Source organism: Plectropomus leopardus, chromosome 10, assembly GCF_026936395.1.
Source record: "Plectropomus leopardus strain MGB_pleo_1.0 chromosome 10, ASM2693639v1, whole genome shotgun sequence".
NCBI classification, from domain to species: domain Eukaryota; kingdom Metazoa; phylum Chordata; class Actinopteri; order Perciformes; family Serranidae; genus Plectropomus; species Plectropomus leopardus.
The window spans coordinates 16,601,594-16,620,161 of NC_142185.1; the positions used below are offsets into that span (position 1 = coordinate 16,601,594).

General features: G+C 38.9%; 1 protein-coding gene across 3 annotated transcripts in view; it reads left to right on the top strand.

Moving 5' to 3' along the window:
* Window positions 1-2,440, top strand: part of arsh (arylsulfatase H) — a 70,124-nt gene extending 67,684 nt beyond the window's left edge. Inside the window, exon 13 of one of the 3 annotated variants that reach the window (XR_015777623.1) lies at window positions 786-2,440. The gene's annotated coding sequence lies outside the window, so the exon portion shown is untranslated. The remainder of the gene's footprint in view (window positions 1-785) is intronic. The other 2 variants (XR_015777625.1, XR_015777626.1) reach the window with 2 other exon arrangements.
* Window positions 2,441-18,568: the final 16,128 nt, after the last annotated feature.

Below are 18,568 nucleotides of genomic sequence, written 5' to 3' on the forward strand. Positions count from 1 at the left end.
TCTTCTATTATATATATTTTCTATAAAGATTATGTACGTCCTTAAAGCTGTAGTTTATAATTAAAAAAATATAATTTTTTTGCTGAAACTGTCACTTTATTCCCACAGTGCTATATGAGACAGACAATGTGTGAAAAAAATCATGCTTCTCTTACTGCATTTTAGTGCTTGTTTTGGCTTTATCACATGAGAACAAAAGACCTGGGAGTCTGTAAAGCAGCTGTCAATCATGTCAGTGAATGTTTAAACATATTTTAGTGTACTCTTTAGCTGTAAAATGAGAAAGTTGGTTGCACCATTTCATTTTATAGCTAAACAGTACATTAACAAATGCTTCTGAAAATATTTGAGATGAGAAATAGGCAGTGCAGTAGCAGAATTTTGATCTATATTTGATCAGCACTGCCTAGTTTGACAGTTTGATCGTAGTTCTGTGATTGACATGACTTACAGCTATGTGAGACTCCTTGGCTCTGATTGGCATATTTTTGGTGCTTCGCAGTCTATTCTAGAGAATGTCTTCAGTAGTAGATGGAGTGGACGAGGGACAGGATTTTTTCCACAATTATCTGACTCGTACATTTTCATTAAAGTTACCAACTTAAACTACAACTTAAATGTTTAAACGCTGTTTCAGTAATCTCTTCCACAATGCCAAATTAAGACACTAAATTCTGCTCCTTGGTTTAATCAAATGGAATTGAGCATTTCTTGGTTAAAAACAGCCAATTTAAGTTTTTTTTGTCCTATACATGTCAGATTTTGTCTTTTGTTACCCTCCTCAGGTCAATAACCCCCCCAGTTTCCCAGAAATAACACAGAGGACATGACCTCTGTGCCATCAATCGTTGCTTTGTGGTGTTGGTTGCAGAATTTACTGGAAAAAACATCCATCTAACCCCAGCTGGTGCTGTTTCTGTTGACAAAGTTTGTGCCAAGGACTGTAAAGTTTTTGTCTTGTTGTACACATGTGGTGTTTGAGGATCCAGCCATCTCTATTCCATGACCCTTTGACCCCATTTAGTTTAAGGGACAGTGGGACAATAAAGCCCAGACTGAACAAATACTAAACTTTGTGTTTCAATAAATGTCATGTTCCACACAGTTATCCTGAAATCTGAATTAGGACAACTAAATAAAGAATTGACCCCTTTTTCATGTAATCTTAGATTCTCAAGCATCGCATATTTATCACACCTCCTTCTGAGAGACTGAACTGAAGGCAGAACAAAAATAGATAGATGCTCCTCAGCTGTTGTCTCAGCACAGTAACCCCAAACCCGCCATCCTTTAAGAGCCTGCCTTTATGTCAGTGGCCCCTTCCACATAACATTGTTTAGATAGAAGTTTTTAACACCCACTTTAAGTTTCATATGCAGGATGATCTCAGTTTCAGACAGCGGGGCTGGAGAGCAGCAGCAGATGTGAGAATAGGGTCACCACTGATTCCTCACATCAGCTGCCTGAATAATGGATTGTAAAATTAATCTTGAATGACTGTTTATCCCCGCAGCTTGACAAGTGAGCATCCGTAAATATCTTTGAAGATGCGATTTGATGCTTTACATTCACCAGCAAATTCCACTCTGGTGATTTTCAACAGATGACCCAGTCTCCACCACCCCATAACCCTTGTGTCTGCAGGCCATGTTGGTGTGTGTGAGGGCTTAACGGTTCCTCATGCTGAACTGATTTCCCTGTAGCTGTGATATGGCTGTGAAAACTATTAGGCCCAATACCAGCGCACTTCATTACAATATTCATCACTGTATCGGAATGTATTGGACCATAATAAATGGATCAGTGTCTGTCTGACTGGAAGGAAGGAAGGAAGGAATCAAGACATAATGTAATATCAATGGCACTTCGGGGGAGGTGAACGGCTGAATTAATGAATGAAAGGAGACAGGAGAAAAAGAGGAAGGAAAGAGAATAAAAGGCATGTTGTTGACTTGTCTAATGGACAGACACCAGCTAAATTAATACTGAATGAATCAGTCAATGGATCAATGAATAAATGGTTCACTACTCTTTGTCTCATTTACACTGGTGACTTACAGTACAACATACAATGCACAATAAGTACATTTTCAGTCTGGTTCTCTTTGCCTGCCAGCCAGCCTCTCCCACTGAGATTTAAAAAAGTACACTGGTCATCAGTGCTCTCTATCTTTTTGTCTCTGGGGTTTGGTGCTATCTAGGTCAACCAATGGAGTGCTGAGTCATGAATTCAGGAAGTAAACAACTCTGTGCCGAGATGAGACCAGCTTGCTGATACATAATTTCAAATCATGTGCATTATGTATTCTTTTTGATCCGCCTTTGATGTGTGAAAAACTCTTTCTTTAAAGTCTCAGCTTAAAAAAAACCATTGCATTCTATTAAGTTATGTTCGTCTCCCTGTTCTGATATTTGCGTTATTAAACTCAACTGCAGTGTGTTTCTTTCTTCACTCTTTTCTCTCATTACAGTACATTTTGTGTTTGTTCTTATTGTGTCAAAAAAGCTGAGGGTGATACAAAGTAGCAGAGGGAGAGCAAGGACAGAACAGAGGTGATAGTACAGAGGTGCTAAATCTCAGAGTACATTTAACTCTGTTAAAACAAGACCATGCTGCTATTAATGTTTTATGTATTTACATTGGAGTTTACATGGTGCAAATGTAAAAAAAATAAATAAAATAAAATAATAAGAGAAAAAAAAATCATTCTCAAATGTCCACTCTCTCCGTCAAGGTCATACCAAAAAGCGAAAACAGGAATAGAGGGATCAGAAGGGGCAAGAAGCCAAAAGCTATCCTTAGAAAAGCCAAGACCTTCAATTACGTGCTTCATGACCTTTGGGCTCTAAGCAGGTTAAGGCTGAGGGCTCATAAAGTCCACGTTAAGGCAAGAGGTTGTCCAGCACAGACACTAGATTGACAGAGCAAACATGGACACATTCTTTGTTTTTTACTTTTTAACCTTTATTTGGCAGGTGGAAATGTTATTTGGCATATCCAGATCAATTTTAAGAATTCTGGACAGAAAACAAACAAATTAAAAAAAAACACACAAAATGCAGTTTTTGCAAATCTGATCCAAACCACATTTTGAGGTGGATTCCCAAATATTTTACAAATGCATCTCAGTCCAGACACTTTGGTCACTCAAATTGGATTTTAAAGTGTCTTTGAACATAACCTACAATGAAGACATAAAATCCAGAGTGAAAGAAGCGCTGAGCAGATCCATAATGCTGCAAGCATAAGGCTAAAGAGAACAACTTGAGGAACAACAGTCTGTGGAAAGATGCCAAAAATAAATTGAAACAGGGTTCCCTGTGCATCATCCAGCAGCAAGCTGCCAAATCAGGTGCCTCTGAGCTCAAGGACAGACTTTCCGAGGGAAAAGAAAGGACTGGAGCACACTGATCAATGTAAAGCCTTTAATTGTGCAAACAGACTAATGTTTCAGAACCACTGTGTCTTCATCAGAGCCAAAATTAACTGTTTGGAGGGCAAAACAATGGACCTCCATTTCTCATGCTTCTGCATTGGAAAGCTGCATCACCACCTTTGCTAACGAGGCGTTCTTAAATCAGCGTTCTTTAATAGTCAGTTTCCTGCTTTGTGAATGCAAGATGGATTATAACTGCATTAGCTTGATGCATGGCATAAGAAATCTCTTTGAGTTACCTGGAATACTTTATGCTAAATTTTGTGAAAGTTGTGATACAGATTATTGCACACTGTCTTTATTTTTTCAAGTCAATTAGCTTATTATGTAAAAAAAAAAAAAAAGACATACACAAAACATAATGTCACCTGAAATTTCTTTTTTTTAATCGAATAATGAAGAAACGAAATGAAATCTGTTTGTAGTAACTAAAGCATGTGTATCGTTATGGTTAGGTCTTTAAGGCCCTTGGGAAGGTTAGGGAAAGATCATTGTGTTCAAATTTTAAATAGTTAACGTGACTTCCTTCATGTTTAGATTAACATCTTTCTGTAGACCCTATACTATACATCACCAGGCGATAATTATTCTCCCAATTAACCGTTTTAAATCTTGATTATATAACTCTGGCAAACTCTGTCACAACCGTTTAAGATTCATGGTTTTCATGACAGCTAATCATCCTGCAGTCCGACCTTGAAGAAGGAGTGCTCTGTCAGAGCCTGAGGCTGCTGTGGGGCACCAGGACCAGGACCTTGTGGTCTATTATTGATTTGAGGCTCCAGCCCTCCATGAGGTCAAGGCTTGTCTGGCTGAGCGAGAGCCTGGAGCTTAGCAGCCGAGTAGGCGGCCATGGCAGGGATCCACTGGGCTGATGGTTGGATGGTCACAAGCACTTTACAATGTGTTAGCTTTACTCTCAGTGGGAAACCAAGTTATTTGAGATGGCTAGCAGCAGGAGGGCAAGCAGTAATACTAAGTAAACAGAATCTCCACTTTGACCTTAACTCTGTTCTGTTATGTAATATTAAGAAGATAAAAATTATATTTAAGCTTGACAACCAAGACTAGATTTTTGGTGCTATAAAGAAAGACATTATTAAAATGCTGCAAGACCATATTTTATGTATACGTGAGCAAGAAACTGCCAGTAGATCAGAGTTTGCAGTACAGAGAATTCAGTTTTCATTTGAGTGATGGATACTGAGTTATGTGTGGACACTGTGCAGGCTTCATACTGTACCGCAGCCATACAAGGAGATATATCTGTGGTCACTGGTCATGGTCTGGGGGTCATGATGTGGTGAACAATGCTGGGGAAAAACAACAAGGTTTTGATGGATGCTGTGGAGGGATGTGTAATATATGTGATTATCTGCTATTTTATAATGTGTCACATACAGGCCACTGGCCCTATACTGAGTATACGTTTTCGAGGTGAATAGTTTGTAATAGCCACAGCAGCCCAGGCGCCTGAGGAAAATGAGTTTCTGCAAACCACAGACAGATTACATTTGCATGTTTCATAGGGTTCTAAAACAACATAGTTCTGATTACGTGTAGGGCAAAGTCAGGTAATGTGAGACATCAGGTAAAATGGGACAAATAAGTTTTACATCTTGGGCTCTTTTAATATTTGCAGCCAGTCACCAACCATGTTCTTGAGGTGTTGCTACAAATGTGCTTTACATGAAAGAGTCACTTTTATTGGTTTGAGATAACTGGTATGGGTAAGTTTGTTATAATTTTTTTATTTATCCTTGTTTAATGTAACTTTTTTTCTACTCTCTGTTATTTATGTTATATTATTTCATCTGTCTTACCTGATGAACCTTCTATATGGAGAAGTAATCTATGTGATTATGATTTTAAAAAATTAAAAAAAATAAAATCTGTAAACATGTATAAGTCCTTGCTCTTTTAATGTCTCCTACCTTGCTTTTTTGTGCTCCTTATTTGTTTACTAATTCTGTCTCCTTTTTCTGTAGCCCTTTTGTTTAAAATAAGCTTTATCCCTTGATTTTTCCAATATGTCGCTACCTCTACTGTATTTTCTTTTTTGTATCTGACTGTGTTGCAGCATCATTTCAACCAATACTGATAACCTCTATAATTTGGATTTGTTTATGTATTCCCTGACTTGCGCCATACATTTTCTGGTATTGAATAAAGTTTTTTTTAAAAAAACAAACAAACAAAAAAAGACCTCGAGCTAGTCGTCAGACTGGGCCAATCTACCTTAAATATTGAGGGCGGGGGGGTGCGAGCGGCCCCTCCTGATTGGACTGATCCTCGTATTTGTTGATATCTGATTGGCTCAGCCACTTTCATCATGTCATTTCATTTTCACCTGTCTGAGGAAGTTTCCACCTGTCTGAAGTTTTTGTGTCAAACGTAATTAACGAAAATGGCGAAAGGAAGGAAGAAATGAGCCGAAAAAGAGGCGTGAAGTGCGGGGAAAATACGAGCTAAAATGCGAAAAATATTAGCGCAAGTTGCAACTAAATGCCTCAAACTGACGAAACGTTTCCGTGGTGGAGGGCCGAGGTGCTGTGGATGCGGTTAGCCGGCCGCCTGGACTGCTCTGAGGCTCTCCGGTGAAGGGAGGTAGGACAGTCTCTGTGTGTTTGGGGGGGCTGAGAGGGTGTAGGCCTGTATACCTTGGAGGGTGGTTGTTTCTGTCTCGAAATACATGCGTTAATATCCATTGGCAGCTGCTTGTTATTATTTCGTATGACGCACACAAACAGACTTTTTATTTGCTTTATTTTTTTATTGGACTGTGTTGTTGTTGATTTTGTAGGCCACTGAAAAGCACTGAGTATCTGTGCCTGCATGTTAGCATTTGTAAACTTTTTTGGCATCCAGTGGACTGACCTGTTTACATTTTGGTCTTGAAGTTAGCAGTAGTTGGCATCCCACCTTGACTTACCTGGCCTAATATCTGGTTTTGATAGACATTTTGAGTAGTCCGAGCACAGGTGTATTCAATAACATTAATGATGGTAGGGAGGCTCTGGTATTGAGCATGCTGACTCACTTGTTTACTGTGAAACTTTATTGTTTAAATTATGAATTTCACTTGTGCTTAAGTCAAGATGTCTCCTGTGGGAAAAGTCAATGTAGTGCAGTCGTGACATGTTATAGTATAAAAACTATGGAGGCAGGTGTCAACAAGACATTTCAAGTCATCTCAAGACATCAAGTACTGGTTTTAAAATTACTGCCGAACTGTTGTCTCCAAAAGCATCAAAGTACTGGGCTGAATTTCAGTACCAGTCCGCCTCTGGCAGTGGCCTCAGATGGAGTATACGTTTTTGAGGTTAAATAGTTAGTCATTTTTTGATAGCCACAGCAGTCCAAAGGGGCCATAAGAAAATATTTTTCTGCAAACCACAGATACTTAACATTTGTACGTTTCATAGTTATCATATACACAATTCTGAAGTAACATAGTTCTGATTACATGCGTATGAGCCAACTTTGTCATTGTGAGGTGGAGGGTATGGTGGGTTTTATCGCACCTAGGCAAGACGGCCGCCAAGCTGCCGACCACTGTCCCAGACCCATAAACTAGGTAGGACTCGAACCTACAGCCCGTGGTGATGATACAACCTCTACATATGGGGCGCCTGCTCTATCCATTTAGCCACTGACGCCCCCAGTGTAATTTATTTGTAAGGTATGATAAACAAAACCCAGTGTCTGCAAAAACATTATAATATTACACACAACATGAAATTCTAACAGTGTTGGACATTCAAGATATCAGTTTGTAGTATTTAATTAGTATGTCTTTCTGATGTCAAATTGACACCCGGTGCCGGCTGGGGTGTCAATGTATCTGATTGCAACATATTAATGTACTAATGTTACATATCCGTGGTTTGCAGAAATGTACAATGCCAACATTTATTCTTGCAACTGGGTTGGCCACAGATTTAAAACTTACCGTACTGTGTAGTCATGCAGTGTGTAGATTGTAAAATGCCCATCTTCAGTAGCTCTGCTCAAGATGCTTTCACTCAATAAAAACAACATGAAGATAATATTAAGATGATTTATTTTCAACAGAACAATGTACAGCAAGAACTAAATGCATTAAGATGAACATTTTAGCTTCGAGTGATTGCTCCAGCAGAAGGTCAGAGTGACACGGGCATTTTTAAACAACGGCAGGTTATTTATTTATTTTGTAGAATCATATATCAGCTGCACATCATTTTTAAAGCATTACACCAAAAAAAGACACACGTAACAGCCCAATAAAAGGTGGTGTAATGTTATTACCCTGCACCTAGACACTAATGTAATGAACCATCCTCAGCTCTAAGTGTACATGCTGGCTGGTGAGGTGGCTTAGTAGTTACAGAGAACAGCCAGAGGATTAAAGAGTGCAAAATACATCCCACAAAAGCACCTCTTTTAGCATGATTGTAGATCTCTAACAAGCACTTAGTATCTGCAAGACTACCAGCAAGAATTATTATGATGGTGTACAGCAGTTATTCATGTCATCACTATAAATTAAGAAAGCAGCAGTTGAAATTTGATCTGAAAGGGTTCACTCAAGAGCTGCACAGAGATACTATAGCCAACAAGTCCCTCTTGCGTTTCCTTGAATGATATACAGAGCTTGTTTTGAGTAAATCTCACACATGGACAGCAGAGACAGCCCCTGAGCTTTTGACCCTCGGGCCAGAGGAGAGAAAAAGGCTGAGCGGTTTAAGAAATAATGGATGGAAGAAGGTTAAAAGGCATCCATCAGTGAACTGGAGGTCTATTATCTGCAGATGTAGCCATTATATTATCACCACAAGGCAACAGTAAATACGTCTCCACCCTCGGGAAGAAGTATTTAAGAGATTTTAATTTTTTAAACAACAGAAAACATAAGGAAAGATCTGGCGACCAGTTGCTTTCTTTTTTTAATTTTTTTTTTTTATTATTTTTACAATTGTCCCATTTAGTTGTTGTATTTCAGCAAGTACAAGAGTTTGATTTCCCATGGGACCACCATAGTGAAAAAAAAATCAATCACAGTACTGTTGTTGTGGAATAGCAAAGAATGTCCTTCAGATGCTATAAATTAGACCTAAAACACGTAACAATCTTTATGGTTGTGGTCAAGTCGTTATGTCCTTGGAGCTTTACATGGGCTACGACTCCGAAGAGGATAGAGGGCTCATTGATCGAGAGGCAATTAAGAGAGGGAGAGAGAAAATGGGACAAAGAGAGAGATATGGACAGAAATATTGATATAGCAAAGGGTTAAAAAGGTGGTCCAGGACTGGTAAGAGTTAAAGAAGGAGGGAGCTGATGAGGTGCGGAGGCAGAGGGGGGTCAGAGGGGGTTGACGAGGGTTGAAGGAGTTAATGAGTGATTGTGGTGAAGAGAGGTGGGGGCTGCTGATTGGTGATCCTGGAGGCATGACGTCTGGTAGCCTGCGGTCCTTTACATATGCGCCTCATAACGGGGGCTTTAAATCAGCATGAAACACCAACACACACAAAGTGTCACATAGAAAATGTCAATGACAAAAGCTCAGGTGAGACATTCCTTTGCTTTTCTCCATCACGGCTCTCTCTCTGGTTTTCTGTCGCTCTGCTCCTTTTTGCTTGTTCTCCATAACTGTTTCTGTGACGACAGCTTATTAGCAGGGTTACACATGATTTCATTATACTCTGTGACAGACATAAACAACACAAATGACTCAATACTGTGTTAACTTGCTCTAATTAGACGCATAAATTACTTATGAAAGATGACTTAATTCCACACTGTATTTTCATATTCCCATACACAGAGAGCAGATTGTGTGTGTGTGTTTTTTTAACAAAACCTGTAATTCATGTGGTTATTATCATATTATATGAAAAAAAAAATAGATTCAACCACTTGCACATTTCTTATGACGAAGATTTCTCCATTACCCCAGCAGTCTATTAAATGTGCTATCAAATGCTTTGCCATTTTTTAATTTTTTCAGACATGTAAAATAAACCAAGAGTCTCTTGTGAGATTTGTCAGTTAGTCTTTATGAATCGTCCCTAATTATTGGATAGATGGGGGTCATCCTGACTTAAAATCATGGTTTGACATTTTAGGAAATAACTTCTCATCTAACTTTTGCTGAAAGTCTCCTACATCTCAGGTTACAGTCAACAGCTGGTCAGCTTAACTTAGCATGAAGACTAGAGACACTAAGAAAGAGCTGGTTCTTCCCAAAAGTAAACTTTTAAAAGCCCTGTTTCCTAGAAATTACATTTAGATACTGTATAACTACTTTGAAACAGCCAGTACGTTTCAGATTGAAACATAACAAGTGGATTACATTTTCTACTAATATAATGAGCATATATGAAAGGTCACAAAATTGTGGATACTGAACATATCAATAAAATGTTCACTGACTACAATTTTCATTTGTTTTCTGCCAAAACAGGCAATTTAGTAATAAACTATCCGCTCACAGTGGCAACAGCATTTTTAAAATTATCGTTACCTTTTTTATTAACATTTCTTTCCGGAGCCTTAACCAAAGTGCTTGAAACCAGAGACAGTCTGTATGCAAACCCAGGGTTCTGGTGTCGCAGCCCTGCACTATTTCCACCATTGAATCCAACCACCTACCTGTGAAACAGGCTCTGTACATAAATGTGGTGTTTCATTAACTCAAAGAAACCTCTGAACATAATCCAGGCAGCAATTTTACTGTCACCACAGTGTAATCTAAATGCAATTTGGTAATATACTAACGTAATTTCCAGGAGACAAGGTTGGCTAGTTGTTCCCTTCTGTTTCTAGTGTCTGCTAAGCTGAGATAGCCAGCTGCCAGTGATTGCTTCATATTGAACAGAAAGAGGTGAGACTGGTATTTTTCTTCTCATCCAACTCAAGACAAATAACAGTAAGAGTATTTCCTTAAATGTTGGACTATTTCTTTTTTAAGGACTGCCAGTTCAGTTGAGTTTTTTCAAACTTGAAACACTGTTGCATCTTGGATAATGCTTATCTGTTCGTAAATCCCAAAAATATGCCACTGCATTGGGCTCAGACCATAAACTCCACAGAGACCAGTTCGCCTTGTCCTGCTGTGGCCCCTTGCAGAGAAACACAGCACTAGTTGTTTTTACTGAATTTGGATCTCAGGGTGAGGCTACAAATTTCCTCAGTTTGCCTTGAAACAATTGAGGACCCCCAGTCTAAACAAGCAGAGACTAAAGTGAGTCTTTTTTAATTATCTAATACTTTGTAGTGACTCTATATACGCTGCAGCTATTTAGACAGTCAATTACTCCAATTGGTGCAGTTCAGCGTTCAGGTCCATAAGGTCCATTCACATGGAGGTGTGAGTGAGCTGTCGTGCTAACTAGCTCAAACACTTGAGGCTCTTTAGAGGTTGCCTCAGCTCTCTCTGGTCTTGCACTCATAGCTTGAAGCTAAACTGGAACTGCAAGAATCTTTTAACTAATTTAGCAACAAAGTTGACATTCAAGACTTAGGAAAAACATCTGAGGAAAAAAAGCGATAGTGCAGAAATGTCACTTTGACTGTAATTGGCACTGGCATGGCATAATTGGGCCTAATCTGGTTAAAATAAAAACACAGTGTGAGACTTGCTTTAACTTGTCTGTTTCGCTGTCCAACATGGATTTATTTTTGCTCTGTGAAAGTATGTCTTGTTTTTAATTGCTGAAAAAGGAGAAATGTGTTGCTTTAGTGATGCTCTGAGGAAATGTTTTCTGCACTGCAGTCTCTGTGGTGCAGCACGCCAAGTGTTTAGTGCAGTGTTGAATATTAGCACCAGGGTGGGTGTTTGCTGACATGGGGTATAAACCTAGGTCATCTGGTTTTAAAGCAGTCTTCTTAAACAGTCATCTATCCAACTTTGAATTCTAGCCTTATATTTTTTTCAAATGTGTCAAAAATGTTGAGCCTTCATACAGTACAGGATACCAGAATCTTTTAAGTTTTATTTTGGGATCCTTGAAAAAGGCGAAATTTATACATTGTAAACCAGGCCTTTAAAGATATAGGTCACAGCTTGTCCAATAAACAGATTCTGCCTTAAAACACACAATTTAAGGCTGAGCTGACACCTCTCTTAAATGGGAAAGAAATGGCATTTCACAGCTTGCCACAGTAATTTAGCTGGTTTACCTAAGAGTGCTAAAAGTGGCAGCCAGCAAGGATTTTGATAGGCTCGTCTAGGTTATGTATGAGAACAGTGTCTCAGAGCTGCCCCCTTTGTATGATGTGACAGACACAGACGGCTGGAACAGAAAGATAACATCATAAATAACATATTAATAATAATGGAATATACGATTAATCAAGCATGGTTTAAGGACATTATACCGTGTCTGACTGTGGGGTGATGTAACATGTCCTCCGGAGAATGATAATTTGGACTACGTAAAGGAGTGGTTTCTCAGTGTCACAAACGGTTTCATGAAAATAATTGGTCTTGCCACAAGTTCACATTTGCACACAAATACACACAACCACCAGCGAGAAGTGAGACTAACTCAGACACAGACTTTTCCTTTTGGGACACAGCTTTAATCTTTTAATCTTTTCTTCTCTGTCACACTTAGACCTAGAAACGGACTCACATGCACATCAGCACTTGCGGACATGCACAAAGGCACCGGAGCAGACACATTTGCTGCCCTGCAGGTCAGACAGACAGAATCTGTAATTATCTCAGTGGAATACCGTGACTTTTGCGCTGAACCTTCACACAAGAAATCTTGACTGTCTAATGTAATGGCTAGTCTCGCTCAGAGATGTGTTGAAAACGTTAATTAAACTAATTTCGGGGTGCCACACAGATGTAGCTCACCTATTAGTCTCCTGACCAGGTTTATTGTATTATACATGGCTGGGCAGTGCAGTCGCTAGACTGCAGTATTTATCCTGTATTTGTAAAGAGGCAAGTGAGTAACATGCTGAGTAACAACATGTATTCTGCTCTTTTGTTTAATCTTCTGACTGCCTCATCTTTACAAAATGTTCCAGCTCACCATCTGCTTAATGTAGTGGTCATATTTTCTAAAAAAAACCACTCAGAAAATTATATGGTAATGACTTATTTATCCATATTTCTACTTGTTGTGGCCAGTTTAAGCAGGATTAAAGCAGAACTAAATCACAAAACTGCTCAGTTCACTCACAGTATTATTTTTTTTTAATGTATCTTTAATTTAACCATAAAGGTCCAACTGAGACACAACATCTACTCTGCCCTCTCTTTGACCTTTTGGAAATAAAATATGTTCACTTTAAATCGTCATCATTTATCCTATTTGACATTTGTTTGAAATTTTGTCATAATAGTGTATACATTCTTGAGGTATGGACAAAAGAAAGTTTTGTGAGGTTGCAGTGACCAAATTTCACTCACTTTATTCTTTTGAAGACGTTCTTTCGAGGTGTTGTTGAGCTATCATATTCACGAGAATGGGACGGACAATCTAAAAGCCTAATGACTCTGCTATCACTGGCACGGAAGCATAAAAACATACCAAAACACAAAAAATAAACACAAAACATACACACACAAAGTAGTTGCCAGTCTCTGGCCTCTCAGCAAGCTGTAGCTCTTGGGATGTGTTGCTGTGTGCATAATTTATATTCTCTGCTGTGACTGAACAGTTGTTTTCTGACATAGCAGCCACACTTCACACAACAATAACAATGACACCAGAACAGAAATAAGTACTCAGCATTGCAGCCCTGCATCTGTGCTGAAAATAACTGCTCTGTGGCTCTTTGAGGCAGTACTTAAACTATATGCTAATGCTAGACTGGCACATAAACCACAGTATTGGACAAATTAGAATTTTGACCTGAGGATGGTCATTGATGAAAAGTCAGGGGATCAGCAAAGTTGTTACACCTCATCCTGGCAATCCACCCAATAGTTGCTGAGAAATTTCAATCAAAACCATAAAGGTGGACCTCTGTTAGTGCTGAGGAAAAGTCAGAGGATCACCAAAGTCAATAGGCCTCAGATTTATACTCCAGCCATTGTCAGTGTCTGCACAAAATTTGGGGAAATCTACAACATGTTGTCACTACAGATTTGAACTTTACTTAACTACCTAACTACTATGAAGCATATGTCACAAAAAAACTTAAGCTTTCATAAGGGACAAGAACAACAGTCTCTTGGGTGATAGTCTTGTGTTTGTTTGACCCACCCACCACGTGGACCTCCTCGCTGTTTAGACTTATCGCTTTTTATTCTACATCCATTGCTCAGAGCGTCCAGAGAACGAAGTTAAACAGGCCAGCTCCTCTTACATGGACACCAAAGGGTGAATTGTGTGTCAGTATCAGATGTCGAGGGCCACTGACCAAGCTGCTGGATTTGATGACCTAGGAATGTAATAATGATAAAGACCAAACTGGTGGATCGAATGGTGAACTGATCATCTGACAGAAATACAATGCCGTCCGTAGAGCCTATGCGCTAGCATGGCTGATAATATAATGTTTTTCATTTGATCATTGAAATGTAACTAAGTTTGTAGGAGACATGCCAAGGTGGTTTGACTTTGTTCTTCTTGTACGCATTGAGGGTTTGTAAACAATTAATTTGTTCGAAATGCTGCGAGGGCGTTTCTGCCATTAGGGAGCTGAAGAAGTCAACTTAATTCTGTTCTGGTAGAAATATGATCCTTCATCGCCTACAAGAGCTTGTCCTCTGAATTAGCTCTAAGTGTGACTGAGATGAAGGAAGCTGATTAAAACCACTCTGGTGGAAATACTATCCTTCATACACTTCAAGAGCTTGTATTTCTAATTAGTTCAGACGATAAGTTGATCATCTATCATTCTGGCGGGCGCTGCATTTGGGCTAAGCTCAAGGCGGGATAGTGACTCATTCTTCGAAGTTACTACCTGTAACTTTACTGGCATGATTAAAGCCTGTTAATCAAACCATTATTTGTTCCTGTTTGAGGATATGGGTTTTTTTCTAAATACACAAGAAAAAAACTGGCTTGTCTACACTTAATACTCATGACCTCTGATTTACTTCTTATAGTTAGTTTAGAACCAATTACGGGGGATTAAAGCTGCTCTAACTAAAATGTATACAAGCAATGGATCAAATTACTGTAAGTATTTGAATAGTTTCACTCGTAATGATGAGCCTACAGAAATATATTATCATCTGACTTTCCTTTTTATTGTCTTTCAGCTCATTGTTTTGGGTAACTTTACTGTAACTGTTTTTGTTCAGTCTCACCACTCATCAGTGTGATTTTGCCAGTTCAAAAAAAAACAAAACAAAACTGAATGTTGCTCAGCACCAGACAGACAAAGTTGACAAGCCGACTAACATAGTGGACAGTTTTGCAGCTAAATAGCTAGATATTTCCGTTAGGAGTTGGTGGAGACCAAAAGCAGAGCTAAAATGAGAATGAATATTCACTAGGTAGCCAGAGACACATCTAATGCTAATGTTGCTCCATATCTGCAGGATGTGTGAAACACAGCTATTTGATGGTGATTAATGTATATGCCAGTGTTGTGTTAAAAGCTTGTTTCTGCTGCCCTTTCTGAGGCCAAAATACAGTTGATGCAAGTTAAAGTTTTAATGATTAAGTCAAAGAGGCTTGTAGGCCTTCTAATGGCCGTTTCCTGCAGGACAAAGTAGAAGACTCTAGAGTCATGGTTTTAAAAATAAGAACTTTGATTTCACACATGAACCCTGAGAAGTTGAGATGTGTTAGACAGCTACTGTTTCTCAGAAATGTCGCTTACATTAAAAAATGGTGCCTTCTCATAGGACAGCTCAATAGACATAGCAATGATACATTCAATATCAAAGTCAAAGAGTTAAGCTTAATTTTATTGTAACTGTTCAAATAAAATTACCTGCATGTTTCTTAAAAGCAAAACAGACCATTTAAGCCTATATATATTAGACATTAGTAATCCATAAAATCACAGCTGTCTCAGATATATAAGTTCAGTCTGTAGGTGTCCACAAGAATAGTTACTATGCGCTCTTCTTTTCAGCTACACAGTTTTTAAACAGCAGAGTTTTCCATCAGAGCAGCTCAAATGGAAACGCGCTGTAGTACCCTGGAAGTTTTCAGTGTCACGCATGTGAATATGAGGCTTAAGCGGCTCTAAACATTACATCATCCTTGAACAAAGAGACTTTTGAGGTAAAAGAGAAGACTACAACAGAGGTTTGATGCCTTTTACAGACAATATACAATGCTCCAAATCATTATGTTCACATTTGAAATTGAACATTAACATTTCAAAATTGAAAATAGATATAACTGTAAGGATCCCAGAGATGAGACAATAACATGCAACTTGACTTGAAAGCATAGGGTTCAGCTGAGACATAACTCTCTGCTAAACAGGAGAAGACAAACCTCCTTGTTGTGATTGCTCTGCATGCTCATATCTTATTACCATTTTAATTTTGGATTCTCTTTTAGGGTGACTATGCAACATCTGTCCAAGGGCTACTGATGAAAAGTAGCTTTTTGGCACATTTGCAACAAAATTAATTACCGCTCTCTGCTATGCCCTGTTTAATAGGCCAAAAAATACATGCAGAGATATAATCTAATATGCAAAATATAATCCCTGAAAACAAATTAATAGATAACAGCTCAGTTTCTTTGATAGATGTTCAGGTAGGTCTGCAAGTAAGATCCTGCAGGTAAGGATCATAGAGTCCTCATTAAGACAGCTCCATCTGCCTTAATAGCTCACGTTATTCTCTGTCCTGAGGAGAATATTATGTATTCTGAATGATGACAGTCCAACAGTAGCATGATGTGTTACTGCCATTAGACCTCGCCTATATCCCTGTGCCCCTTTTACTCCACCCAATACCTCATTCCTCTCAGTCTCTTCTCCTGTCTGCTGCATATCTCTTACTACAGTAAAGACTGCGTGTGCGTGTGTGTGTGTGTGAGTGTGTGTGCTGTTGTAATTGTGTCTCAGCCCGTCTCCAGATGTCAGGGGGCAGGAGGGCTGCAGATGGTCGTCATTCCCCTCTGACAGCGACAGGAAGAGAGAGATTGAGAGAGAAGCAGAGAAAAAGAGAGAGAGCGGGGGGAAAAATGAAAAAGAAAATAAATGGAGCATGTGAGGAACAGAAGGACAGAGAGAGAGAGCGATAACAGACAGTAAAGAGTCTCTTGTCTCAACAGTCGCAATACTGCAAACATTTTGCTCTGCTTTAGGGGACGTTCTGAAAAAGGAAACTGATGGAGTGACAACACGTCAGAAAGTTGCTCTTTTCACTTGTAACCTTGTCTTGAAAAGTTAACATCGCCTCTCTAACAGGCAGAACTTACATTTTTGATTCTATTGAAGTCACACGTTAATTATTCAAATACTTGCACTTGTTTGGCACTTTTCAAGATGATGCCTTTGGGAAAAAAACATGCTAAATTCAGTGAAAAAAGAATTGGTGAGCCAGAATGCAATGTAAAAGTATTTGACAGATTCGCACAGAGAGTATGTGGTATTTGGCTTTTCATTTTAAAGATGGCAGGCCATCAAAAAGGGATTCTTAAGCTGGATTCAGGAAAAGAAAATCTGACTCTTAACCCCATATGACCCGTACAATATGTAATATTTTCTCTGTAAGAAGTAAAATTATAGCTCACTGTGACTCTTCTATCTATCTATCTATCTATCTATCTATCTATCTATCTATCTATCTATCTATCTATCTATCTATCTATCTATCTATCTATCTATCTATCTATCTATCTATCTATCTATCTATCTATCTATCTATCTATCCGTCTGTCTGTCTGTCTGCTTTTCATAAAATGATGCTCATGCATGTCCTGTATACGTGCATTTAAATCTTTTCAAATGGGATAAATGTCCTTGAGCACATACAAACAACAGGAAATAGAGAGAAAAATCTCTCTGTCAGCGACCGAAAGCCTTAATGAATGACTACATTACCGTACAGAGTATTCTTTGATGTGAATGTTGGCATTTGTAGAGGAGGAGAAGGCACTGAGGAATGTTGGATTCGGCAGAAAGAGGAAAGAGAGGAATGGAAAGATGAAGAGAAGGTTAATGAGGAGTCTGACGCCCCAGGAAAACCTTCCTTGGCTCCAGACATACAAATACACACACACACACACACACGCGCGCGCGCATACACCTTAACACCATAATAAAACCACAGTAAAAGCTGTTAACCAATAGCTTAGCTTATCAACAAGCCAACAACACAGGAAGGCTGCCTCATTAACGCTTAAATATACTCACAACACAGTAACACGACAACAGCCACTTTTGTGAAATGAGAACAAGGCTACAAACAAAACATGACAAGGCAATGGTGTAGAAAGCCATCATGCACTTCCTTAAGCTGCTGCCTGGATAAAGCTTCATGAGTAAAGCAGAGGTTACATACTGAGGTGCTGTTGGTTTGGCTCACGGCTTTATTTAGCACTCTTGGACCCAATGGGGTCTTTGGTTGTGATTGAGAACAATTTATTTCTTCTGTAACCTCCAAAAAAGGTTGTGTTTTTGAAAATATCCTCCAAAAGGGATGTGTTTGAAAGTACTGCTCTTACATTGTAGTGTGGACAAAAAGATGTCATTAGCTGCAAATGAAGACGCATGATGTGAAGTGGTGGATTTTTAGTGTTTTTCTTCTGTGAGTTGTGTGGCATTCTGTTTTTGCAGCATGTTTCTTCATGCTGCATATGTGGTTTCAAATTGGTGAATGTGTTTTCTGAATTGCTTGTGTTTCATTTATTTGTTGCATTAAAAAAAAACTTGATGCATACTAAGGACTTCCCCATCAGCCTTGGCTGTACTTTGCATTTAATTTTACTTAGAAAATGTAATGTGCTAAAACACAAAACTAAGACGGTGAACGTGGTAAAAAAAAATGCTGGAGCAGCATGTTAGTATTGTCACTGTGGACATGCTAGCATGCTGATGTTAGCATTTAGTTCAGAACACCGCTGCAACTATAAGTGCTGCCTTACAGAGCCGCTAGCATGGCTTCAGGCTCTAATGGGACCAGCATGCTTCAACATAAGTACATATTTAATGCACACTTTTCTGACAGTAGTACCTGCAACTTTTTGAATCCTACTTAATGCAAC